The sequence below is a fragment of the Anser cygnoides genome, chromosome W (assembly GCF_040182565.1).
Source record: "Anser cygnoides isolate HZ-2024a breed goose chromosome W, Taihu_goose_T2T_genome, whole genome shotgun sequence".
NCBI classification, from domain to species: domain Eukaryota; kingdom Metazoa; phylum Chordata; class Aves; order Anseriformes; family Anatidae; genus Anser; species Anser cygnoides.
Window position 1 is genome coordinate 819,588 of NC_089911.1, and position 12,721 is coordinate 832,308.

Sequence of the window (12,721 nt, forward strand, 5' to 3'; positions counted from 1 at the left end):
TGTCGTCAGCAAATTGCATGGTGCACTCCATTCCCTCATCCAAGTCACTGATGAATATATTGAATAACACTGGTCCCAATACCGACCCTTGAGGGACTCCACTAGATACAGGACTCCAACTCGACTCAGTCCCATTGACCATAACACTCTGGCTTCTTCCCTTCAGCCAGTTCACAGTTCACCTCACTACCCAATCATTCAGACCACACTTCCTCAGTTTAGCTGCAAGGATGCTGTGGGAAATGGTGTCAAAGGCTTTACTGAAATCAAGATACACAACGTCCACTGCCTTTCCATCATCTATCCTCTCAGTTATATCCTCATAAAAGGCTATCAGGTTGGTCAAATATGATTTCCCCTTGGTGAAGCCATGTTGACTGCCCCTAATGACCCTCTTATCCTCGATATGACTATAGAAAACACCAAGGATAAGTTGTTCCATCACCTTACCAGGGATGGAGGTGAGGCTGGCCAGTCTATAGTTACCCGGGTCCTCCTTCTTGCCCTTTTTGAAGACCGGAGTGACATTTGCTTTCCTTCAGTCCTCAGGCACCTCTCCCGATGCCCATAACTTAGCAAAGATGATGGAGAGTGGCCTAGAAATGACTTCCGCCAGCTCCCTCAGGACCCGTGGATGCATCCCATCAGGACCCATGGACTTGTGGATATCCAGCTTGCTTAATCGGTCCTTAACCCAGCCCTCATCAACCAAGGCAAACTCCTCCTTTATTCCGACTTCCTCTGCGGCCTCAGGGGTATGGGGTTCCTCAGGAGAGCCTCTGGCATTATAGACAAAGAAGGAATAACTCCGCCTTCTCTTTATCTTCTGTCACCAGGGCACCCACCTTGTTCACTAGTGGGCCTACATTGCCTCTAGTGTTAGTTTTATCCACAGTGTATTTGAAGAAGCCCTTTCTGTTGTCTTTGACCCCTCTCACAAGGTTTAATTCTAAGGAGGCCTTAGCTTTCCTGGTTGCCTCCCTACATCCTCTGACAACAGCCTTATATTCCTCCCAAGTGGCCAGCCCCTTGTTCCATGATCTGTAAACTCTCCTCTTCCACTTGAGTTTTCCCAGCAGTTCCCTGTTTAACCATGCAGGTCTCCTGGCTCTCGTTCAAGCAGTCCTTGAACGCTAACCAGCTATCTTGGGCTCCTTTTCCTTCAAGTACCTTGTCCCATGGCGTTTCCCCTAGCAAATGCTTGAAAAGGCCAAAGTCGTCCCTACTGAAGTCCAGGGTTCCAATTCTGCTCAGTATTCTGTTCCTGACACGAGATCCTGAACTCCACCCATCTCATGGTCACTGCAACCAAGGCTGCCCTCAACCTTAACCGCTTCAACCGGACTCTCCTTGTTAGTGAGGACAAGATTCAGCAGCGCTCCTTTCCCAGTTGGCACGTCCACCATTTGCATCAGGAAGTTATCATCAATACACTGAAGGAACCTCCTGGACTGCAGATGGCTGGCTGAGTAGGCTTTCCAGCAAATGTCAGGGTAGTTAAATTCCCCGACAATAACCAGGGCCTGTGATTGTGAGGCTGCTATCAGCTGCCTGTAGAAGGCCTTGGCAACTTCCTCATCCTGATCTAGTGGCCTGTAATAGACACCCACAACAGTATCCCCCATGCCAGCCTGCCCCTTAATTCTCACCCACAGACTCTCAATTCGCTCCTCATCTGCCCCTGGACAGTACTCAATACAATGTAGATGCTCTCTCAGGCAAAGAGAGATACATATTGGTGTACAGGCATTTCAGGGAGCAAGCCGAGCACGCTGATTTCACCCTAGGGGGTGGGAGGTCTCCTGGTCTTCATCACTGCTAGAGCGCTGCTCCACCAGTGCAAGCCCAGCTACAACCCCATCCCCCTTCGGATCTGGTTTAAAGCTTTCCAAATGAGCCCTGCTAATTCCTGTCCCAGAACCCTTTTGCCCCTGTGAGATAAACTTTTCCTGCGTTATTACTGTCAGGCCTGGTGTCTTATAAAACCAGACGTTATCAAAGAACCCAAAGCCCTGCCTGTAGCACCAGTCACATAGTCAACCATTTATTGACTGGATCCTTCTATTCTGTCCTACGTCTTCACCCCAGAATAGGAGGGAAAAGAAAATGACTTGTGCCCCAGGCTCTTTCACCAACCGTCCCAAGGCCTTGAAATCTTTCTTCATTCCCCCCAGACTACGGGATACAGCTTCCTCCCCACCTATCTGGAAGATCAGAAGGGGGTAGCAGTCTGTCGAGTGCACAAGGCTGGCGAGTGTCCTGGTGATATCCCTGATCCGGGCTCCAGGTAGACTGAAGACTTCCCTTCGATGAGGGTCAGCTCTGCATATCAGGACCTCTGTTCCTCTTAGAAGGGAATCTCCTACTACAATTACCCTTCTTTCTTTCTTTTCGGAGGCAGTCTTGAGGCATGGTGTCAACTGCCTCTTCTGACATGACCCTGTAGGTGGACCTTCCACCACATCATCACCTACCTCTCCTTCAAGATCCAGGGCCTCAAACCTATTACGGAGGGGCACCTGAGGAAGCGAGTTAGGTAGGGAGGGGGGTTGCCCGTGATACCTAACTGGGACTAGCTTCCAACCCTCCTCATCTTTTTGGTCCCCTTCCTCTGCCCGACAGTGACAGGGCAGGGGCTCCACCACCCTCTGGGGGGCATTGCCCCAGCACCCTTCTCTCTGGTACACCAGGGAGTTACTCCAGCAGTCAATATCCTGCTCACAGTCCCTGATGCTCCTTAGTCTCTCCACCTCTTCCTTGAGCTCAGCCACCATGGTGAGCAGACCTTCCACCTGAGAACAGGTGGTCTCCCTGCTGCCTCCTCCCCCAGCAATGGCAGGCTCAGGTGCTCCCTGCAGCCAGAGGCCTGAACAGCCACGTCTCTGGTCAGGCCCTCTGTCTGGGTCGCCACGGTCTTTCTGGAGTGAGCTCTCTGCTTAGTGGACACCATGGTAGGTGGGTGATTTCACAGACTGCCTCTGTTGCTGCCGAAGTCCTGCACCCTGCCACACCAGCTGCACACCAGTGCGCACACACTGGTTGCCCCTCCCTGCTCGTGGTGGGCAGTGACACGTAGCCACCCTCCCAGAGGCTTTTTCTAGACAGAGGGCATGGGTGCAGTCGCCGTTGCTCTGGCAACACCCACTCCCTGTCAGCCTCTCTTGTAAGAGCAGGCAGGTGCTGCCTGGTTACGCTGCTGTCCCGGACCACCCCTGGTGAAGCAAGGGCCCGAGATCCCCCTGTAACTCATGATTGGGTGCAGCGGCTGCAGCTGCGCTGGCTCCGAAGTGGCTGACCTCGACTACTGAGGGCTAGTTCTGGCTTTCAGCCATTTAAATCTTCTGCCATTGCCCTGGCAGAAAGCTGAATGTGGTACTTAGGGACATGGTTTAGTGGGTAATATTGGTGGTAAGCGGATGGTCGGACCAGATGATCTTGAAGGTCTTTTACTACCTTAATGATTCCATGATTCTACGATAGCCCAGCTGAAGTGCCTCTACAACAATGTGCACAACATGGGAAACAAGCAGGAGGAGTTGGAAACCATGGTGGAATCAGAAAAATATAATCTGACTGCTATCATGGAAATGTGGTGGGATGGATCACAGAACTAGAGCACTGGAATAGAGGTGTCCTGGTTTCAGTTAGGACAGAGTTAATTTTCCTCCTAGTAGCTGGTAGGGTGCTATGTTTTGGATTAGGATGAGAAGAGCGCTGATAACATGCTGATGTTTTAATTGTTGCAGAGCAGTGCTTACACCAAGCCAAGGACTTTTCAGCTTCTCGTTCTGTCCTGCCAGCGGGCAGGCTAGGGGTGCAGCAGGAGCTGGGAGGGGACAGACCCAGGACAGCTGACCCAAACTGGCCAAAGGGGTATTCCATACCATCTGACATCATGCTAAACAATATATAGGGGTGGCTAGCCGGGGTGGGGGGGCCGGATGCTCGGGTATTGGTGGGGCATTGGTCAACGGGTGGTGAGCAATTGCATTGTGCATCACTTGTTTCTTACACATTATCATTAGTAATACTATTATCATTACTATTATTATTATTATTGTTATTATTATTATCCTGTCTTAATAAACTGTCTTTATCTCAACTCACAGGCTTCACTTTCCCGTTTCTCTCCCCCATCCCAGAGAGGGAGGGGGGAGGGTGAGCGAACGGCTGTGTGGTGTTAAGCTGCCGACCGGGTTAAACCACAACAAGAGGGCTACAAGCTTTTGGTTGGGGTCTACTACAGGCTGCCTGATCAAGGGGAGCCTGTTAAGGAGGCCTTCTTGCTTCAACTAACAGAATCATTGCACTTGCACGCTCTCATCCTAATGGGGGACTTCAGCCACCTGGATGTTTGTTGGGAAAGCTACAGAGCAGGCTGTAAGCAATCCAGGAGACTCCTAGCGTGCGTTGAGGATAACTTCCTGGTCCAGGTATTAGACAGAATAGTCAGAGGAGAAGCATTACTGGACCTGGTGCTCACCAATGCGGACAAATTCATTAAAGAGGCTAAGATTGGAGGCAGGCTGGGCTGCAGTGACCACGCCCTAGTTGAGTTTGTGATCTCAAGGAATATGGGCCTGACGAAGTGCAAAGTCAGGACCCTGAACTCCCAAAGAGCGAACTTCAAGCTGTTTAAAGACCTAGTGGATGAGATCCCCTGGAACACTGTCCTTAGGGACAAAGGAGATGAACAGAGCTGGCAACTCTTTTTAATGCTTTTCTTAGAGCACAAGAACTCCCAACCCCCTGTGTAAGAAAGCGGGCAGGGAGGGCAGACAACCGGGATGGCTGAGCAAGGACCTTCTGGTCAAACTGAGGCGCAGGAAGGAAATGCACAGGCAGTGAAAGCAGGGACACATGGCTGTAGGGGTGGCTTCTGCAAGAAGAATCCAGAAGCTGCTCCATGTTAGATAAGGGCCCTGCCGCTGGCCAGAGCCGGGCCAGCAAGTGATGTTGTTTGCACCTCTGTGAGAGCATATTTAAGAAAAGGGAAAAAAAAAAAAACCTGCTGATGAACAGCAGCTGGGAGAGAGAGAGGAGTGAGAAACAGCTTTGCAGATGCCAAGGTCAGTGAAGAAGGAGGGGGAGGAGGTGCTCCAGGCACTGGAGCAGAAGTTCCCCTGCGGCCTGTGGAGAGGACCATGATGAAGCAGGTTGTCCCCCTGCAGTCCATGGTGTACCACGGCAGAGCAGGGTTCCATGCTGCAGCCCATGGAGGAGCGCACGGTGAAGCAGGTGGACCTGCCCTGAGGGAGGCTGCACCCTGTGGAGGACCCCCTTCCGGAGCAGATTCCAGGCCAGACCTGTAGCCCGTGGAGAGCAGACCACCCAGGATCAGGTGACCTAGCAGGATTGTATGGCAGGCTAACTATGACCTAGTTGCTATAACTGAAACATGGTGGGATCACTCCCATGACTGGAGTACCGTGATGGATGGCTACAAGCTCTTCAGAAGGGATAGACAAGGAAGGAAGGGTGGTGGCGTGTCTCTTTATATTAAAGAGTGTTTTGATGTTGAAGAGCTTGTGGTTGGGAATGATAAAGTTGAGTGTCTATGGATAAGGATCAGGAGGAAGGCATGTAGGGGTGACATCTTGCTGGGGGTCTGTTATAGACCACCTAATCAGGATGAAGAGATGGATGAGGCATTCTATGAGCAGCTCGCAGAAGTTGCACGATCGCCAGCGCTCGTTCTCATGGGAGACTTCAACTTCCCTGATATATGCTGGAAATATAATACTGCGCAGAGGAAGCAGTCCAGGAGGTTTCTAGAGTGTGTGGAAGATAGCTTCCTGACACAGCTGGTGCAAGAGCCTACCAGGGAGGCGCCCCACTAGACCTGCTCTTCACTAACAGAGAAGGACTGGTGGGAGATGTGAAGGTTGGGGACTGTCTTGGGCAGAGTGACCATGAAATTGTAGAGTTCTCTATTCTTGGTGATGTCAAAAGGGTAACTAGCAAAAATGCTGTCTTGAACTTCCAGAGGGCAGACTCTGACCTGTTCAGGACACTTGTTGCAGGGGTCCCTTGGGAGTCACTCGTGAAGGGCAAAGGGGTCCAGGAAGCCTGGACGCTCCCCAAGATGGAAATCTTAAAGGCACAGGAGCAGGCTGTTCCTGAGTCCCGTAAGGCGAGCTGGAGGGGAAGAAGACCGGCGTGGATGAACCGGGAACTTTTGTTGAGACTCCGGGAGAAAAAGAGAGTCTACGTCCTCCGGAAGAAGGGACAGGCTACTTGGGGAGACTACAAAGAAGTTGCTAAGATATTCAGGGAGGAAGTTAGAAAGGCAAAAGCCCATCTTGAACTCAGATCGGCCACTGCAGTAAAAGAGAACAAGAAATCCTTTTACAAACATTAATACAGTAAGAGAAGAACCAAGGAGAATTTCCGTCCTTTACTTGATGCAGCAGGGAATGTGATCACTGAGGATAAGGAAAAGGCTGAGGTTCTCAATGCCTTCTTTACATCTGTCTTTAACAGTCGGATCAGTTATCGTCAGGGTACTTTACGCCCTGACCTGCACGTCCCCTGTGATTCAGGTAGAGAATCACCCCCTGTGATCCAGGAAGAGACGGTTAGAGACCTGCTCCTCCATCTGGAATGTCACAAGTCCTTGGGACCAGACGGGCTACACCCTAGGGTGCTGAGGGAGCTGGCAGAAGTGATTGCCAAGCCGCTTTCCACCATCTACAAGCGTTCCTGGTTATCTGGAGAGGTCCCAGAGGACTGGAGGCTTACCGATGTGACTCCCATCTACAAGAAGGGCCGTAAGGAGGACCCAGGGAACTACAGGCCTGTCAGCCTGGCCTTGGTTCCAGGGAAAGTCATGGAGCAAATCATCTTTGGTGAGATCACATGGCACATGCGTGGCATCCAGGGGATCAGGCCCAGCCAGCACGGGTTCATGAAAGGCAGGTCGTGCTTGTCCAACCTCATCTCCTTCTATGATCGTGTGACCAGACTGGTAGATGAGGGAAAGGCTGTTGATGTAGTCTACCTAGACTTCAGCAAAGCCTTTGACACGGTCTCCCACAGTATTCTCCTTGGGAAACTGGCTGCCCGTGGCCTGGACAGGTATACTCTCCTCTGGGTAAAGAACTGGCTGGAGGGCTGTGCCCAGCAGGTAGTGGTTAATGGAGTTAAGTCCAGCTGGCGTCCTGTTACAAGTGGTGTCCCCCAGGGGTCGGTACTGGGGCCTATCTTGTTTAATATCTTTATTGATGACCTAGATGAGGGGACTGAGTGTACCCTCAGTAAGTTTGCAGACGACACCAAGTTGGGAGGTAGTGTCGATCTGCCTGAGGGTAGGGTGTCCCTTCAGAGGGATCTGGATAGGCTGGATTGCTGGGCTGAGGCGAATGGTATGACATTCAACAAGGCCAAGTGCTGGGTCCTGCACTTTGGCCACAATAACCCCATGCAGCGCTATAGGCTTGGGGCAGAGTGGCTAGAAGACTGTGAAGAGGATGCTTGGCTGGACATGAGCTGACAGTGTGCCCAGGTGGCCAAGAAGGCCAATGGCATCCTGGCCTGTATTAGAAATAGTGTAGCCAGCAGGATCAGGAAGGTGATCGTCCCCATGTACTCTGCTCTGGTGAGGCCGCACCTTGAGTACTTTGTTCAGTTATGGGCCCCTCACTACAAGAAAGACATCGAGGCCCTGGAGCATGTCCAGAGAAGGGCAACAAAACTGGTGAGAGGTCTGGAGCACAAGTCTTCTGAGGAGCAGCTGAGGGAGCTGGGACTGTTTAGTCTGGAGAAGAGGAGGCTCAGGGAAGACCTTATTGCACTCTACAACTTCTGGGAGGTTGTGCTGAGGAGGGGGTCGGCCTCTTTTCCCAGGTAGCTAATGATAGGACTTGAGGAAATGGCCACAAGTTGCACCAGGGGAGATTTAGATTAGATATCAGGAAAAACTTTTCCTCTCAAAGAGTGATCAGGCACTGGAATGGCCTGCCCCGGGAGGTGGTGGAGTCACCGTCCCTGGCGGTGTTCAAGAAGCGCCTGGACGAGGTGCTGCGAGATATGATTTCGTAGCTTAGTGGGTAGTATCGGTGATAGGAGGATGGTTAGACTAGATGATCCTGTAGGTCCTTTCCAGCCTTCTGTTTCTATCATTTCTATGATTTCTATGAGGTTGAAGCAGTGTGCTCCTGAAGGATGGACCCCATGGTATAGACCCATATCTGGAGCAGTTCTTGAAGAGCTGCTGCCTGTAGGAAGCGCGTATCTCGCGTATCAGTTCTGGAAGGATGGCATCCCGTGGGAGGGACCCCATGTTGGAACAGGGGAAGAGAGTGAATGAGAAGGAGTGGCAGAGACGAAGTGCTATAGACTGACCGCAACCCCCATTCCCCCATTCCCCTGCACCGCTTGGGGGGAGGAGGTGGGAGAGGGTGGGTGGGGGGAAGGTGTTTTTGGTTTCTTTCCTTTGTTTCTCACTTCTCTAGCTTGTTAGTAGTAGTCAGGTGTCCTGGTTCCAGTTAGGACAGAGTTAATTTTTCCTCACAGTAGCTGGTAGGGTGCTATGTTCTGGATTAGGATGAGAAGAGCGCTGATAACATGCTGATGTTTCAATTGTTGCAGAGCAGTGTTTACACCAGGCCAAGGACTTTTCAGCTTCTCGCTCTGTCCTGCCAGCGAGCAGGCTAGGGGCGCAGCAGGAGCTGGGAGGGGACAGACCCAGGACAGCTGACCCAAACTGGCCAAAGGGGTATTCCATACCATCTGACGTCATGCTAAACAATATATAGGGGTGGCTGGCCGGGGTGGGGGGCCGGCTGCTCGGGGATAGGCTGGGCATCGGTCAGCGGGTGGTGAGCAATTGCATTGTGCATCACTTGTTTTCTTACACATTATTATTATTAATACTATTACCATTATCACTATTATTATTATTATTGTTATTATTATTTTCCTGTCTTAATAAACTGTCTTTATCTCAACTCACAGGCTTCACTTTCCCGTTTCTCTCCCCCATCCCAGAAAGGGAGGGGGGAGGGTGAGCGAACGGCTGTGTGGTGTTTAGCTGCCAGCCGGGTTAAACCACAACATCAGGAAATCTTACTCTCTCCCTATGCTGAGTCTGTTTTGCCTGTCACAATAATTTTTGAATGATCTCCCTGTCCTTCTCTCAACCCTTGAGCCCTTTTCATCATATTTTCTCCCCCTTTCCCTTTGAGGAGGGGGAGTGAGAAAGCGGCTGAGGTGGAGCTCGGCTGCCCACCTGAGTAAAACCACTACAGGAATAGCTCAGAGAAATCAAGAAACTGCAGCTTAAGGATACGGTATAATGGTACAGCCAAGTGCATTTAGTAGCCATATAAAGCTAATGAGGAGAACAGTTTTCCCCGTGGTCCATGCTGATCTCTGTTTGTTCCTTCTAAGTCGTACAAACTAAAGTTGATAGGGGAGGGGAACCTCAAGCCATTCTGCTCCTCCCAGTTTGACGCCAGTGTCAGTGATAGATGCCCAGAGCCTGGAGGAGGATCAGAGGTCAGCAGGAGAGCACCTGAAGAGCAGCACAAAGGAAGACCAGCCGCTCCAGAAAGTAAGTCAGCTTCATTAGGGGCCCAACTTAAATGCACCTATGCAAGTTCATAGAGAATAAATAAGAGGAGGAGGGAATGAACAAGAGTTAGAGACATGAGCACGCTTGCAGGGCTATGATCTTATTGGCATCATGGAGACATGGTGGGATGGCTTCCATTACTGGAGTGTTAGGATGAAAGGATTAGGAAGGACAGGCAGGGAAGGTGAGGAGGGGGCATCGCCTTTTATGTCAGTGAGCAGCTGGAGTGCATGGAGCTCTGCCTGGGGATGGGTGAGGAGCTGACAGAGAGCTTACGGGTCAGGATTACAGGGAGGGCAGAGACAGGGAACATTATAGTAGGGGTCTGCTACATGCCATCTGATCAGACCTAACGCCTGAAGCCCTCTATAGACAGAAGCAGCCTCATGTTTGCAGGCCCTGGTTCTCATGGGGGGCTTCAACCGCCCCAATATCTGTTGGAGGCACAGCACAGCAGGGCATAGGAAATCCAGGAGGATCCTGGAATTCATTGATGATAACTTCCTTCTCCAAGTGATTGAGGAGCCAACGAGGAGAGGTGCTATCCTGAAACTCATTCTCACCAACAAGGAGGGGCTTGAGGGGAATGTGAAACTCAAGGGCAGCCTTGGCTGCAGTGATCATGAAGTGGTGGATTTTAGGATCCTGAGGGCAGCAAGGAGGGAGCACAACAAGCTCGCTACCCTGTACTTCAGGAGAGCAGACTTTGCACTCTTCAGGGATCTCCCTGGTAGAGTACCATGGGATAAATCCCTGGAGGGAAGAGGGGCCCAAGAAAGCTGGTTAATATTCAAGGATCACCTTCTCCAAGCTCAGGAGCGATGCATCCCAGCAAAGAGGAAGTCAGGCAAAAATGCCAGGAGGCCAGCATAGATGACCAAGGCGATCCTGGCCAAACTCAAGCAGAAAAAGGAGGCCTACAGAGGGTGGAAGCAAGGACAAGTAGCCTGGGAGGGATACAGAGAAATTGTCCAAGCAGTCAGGGATCAGGTTAAGAAAGCTAAAGCCTTATTAGAATTAAATCTGGCCAGGGAAGTCAAGGGCAACAAGTAAGGCTTCTATAGGTATGTCAGTCACAGAAGGGAGACTAGGGAAACTGTGGGCCCTCACTGGAAGGGAATGGGAGACCTGGTCACCTGGAATATGGGGAAGGCTGAGGTACTCAATGACTTTTTTGCCTCGGTCTTCACTGACAAGAGCTCCAGCCTCGTAGCCCGGGCCCCAGAAGGCAAAGGCAGGGATTGGGAGAATGATGAACTGCCCACTGTAGGAGAAGATCATGTTCGAGACCGTCTAAGGAACCTGAAGGTGCACAAGTCCATGGGACCGGATGAGATGTATCTGCGGGTCTTGAGGGAACTGGCAAATGAAGTTGCTAAGCCACTATCCATCATATTTGAGAAGTCGTGGCAGTCCGGTGAAGTTCCCACTGACTGGAAAAGGGGAACCATAATAGCCTCCATTTTTAAAAAGGGATAAAAGGAAGACCCTGGGAACTACAGGCCAGTCCGTCTCACCTCTGTGCCCAGCAAGATCATGGAGCAGATCCTCCTGGAAACTATGCTAAGGCAGATGGAAAATAAGGAGGTGATTGGTTGAAGGGATGAAAGACTTGGACTCCTGATGGCTCTTGAACAGAAGGCCTTTATTGCCTTTTTTTCTCCACTACATATACTTTCCTTGTAACCCCACGCGCTTTCCACGTGCCCGAATCTGTCTTAAAATTGATTTAGAGGCCCTCAGACACATGCCTTGAGCCAGCCAGCAATTGGCCACTGCCCAAAGCTCATCTTTAACACTGTAGCCAAGTTAATTTATCTCGACCTTGCTCAAGTTTTTGGTTCTAACGCTTGTTTCCTCATTACCTCTAATTCAGGGACGTGTGAAACAGCGCAAAGCCACCTGCGAATTCCTTTCCCACAATTCCCCCTTTTTTATTTTCAACCAACCAAACGCTTTCTATAGATTTTTCTATCAAGCACCACAGACATTGCAATAAGCAAGGTACAATAAGCAACAGATTGAAAATCACATGCAGAATTATGATTGTAAAGTAGCATGCCTACTAGAATCTACATCAGTCAACAAGCCACTAAGCGCTAGGGATGTTGCTTCGCAGCGATGCTGCATCTCACACAGCACAATCACACAATCATGCAAAGAGGCCTCTTGCACTTCTCATTCATACCACAAGAAAATATCACCTAAAATAATGTGTCCGCGGCTTCAGAAGGTCCTTGTCTACTCCCGCGGTGAGCAGCTGAGAGTGGAGACCCCTCCGAGGAAAACGCTCGGGGTGCACCTAGGGGCGTCCGCTCCACATTCGATCCCACAGCCGAGCAGAGCGGCTCCTGGTGCAAGGAATGATGCTGTTATAGTTTTGTATAATTACACCAAAGAGATGCATTGCAATAAGGAGCAAGTGTGGCGTTGACCATTTGTTTCATGGTTTGGTTTTTGCCCGTGTAATTGAACCTTACACATGCAGTTGCTGTTACACTTCCCAGGATATCTAATTCCTGTGGCTCTAGGGGTGCTTACAGTAAGTAGACAGTCCAGTCTTTGTTATCTGCTGGGATCCCCACCAGACATGTCGTGAATGGCTCTTTAGCACTAGCCAGGGACAGGCACATCGCTTCTTGTCCTGTCATGTTGGCAAGAGTGACCCAGATGTTGCGGCATGGTTGGATGGAGACCCAGGGCTGGCAATAACCGATGACAGCGGCGATTGTGAGGAGGAGGCCAACTATGGCCTTACCCCCCTTGCTGGTACCCATCTTGGTCCGTGACCTGTGGAGACACAAGCATACCCTTGACCCCAGGTTATTAGAGGATGGGGTCCCTCCCAAAGACCTGTATTTAAAGTTTTTACCATTACCAAGGCCTGCTCTGATTGGGGCACCTGTGACAGTGCGGAATTCATACTTTTGTAATGTTTTACTATGGGCGGTACCTCTTCGTGAGGAAAGGGTAATGATAGGCGATTCATTACGTAAAGTGCCTTTCCCAACCTGTTCTCTGCTGTTTCCTGGGTGTCTCCCCCTTTTTGTTTATTTAGCAGTGTTTTCAAGGTGCGATGTGTGCGCTCAACAATGGCTTGACCCGTGGGGGAATGAGGAATGCCTGTGATGTGTCGGATACCCCAAG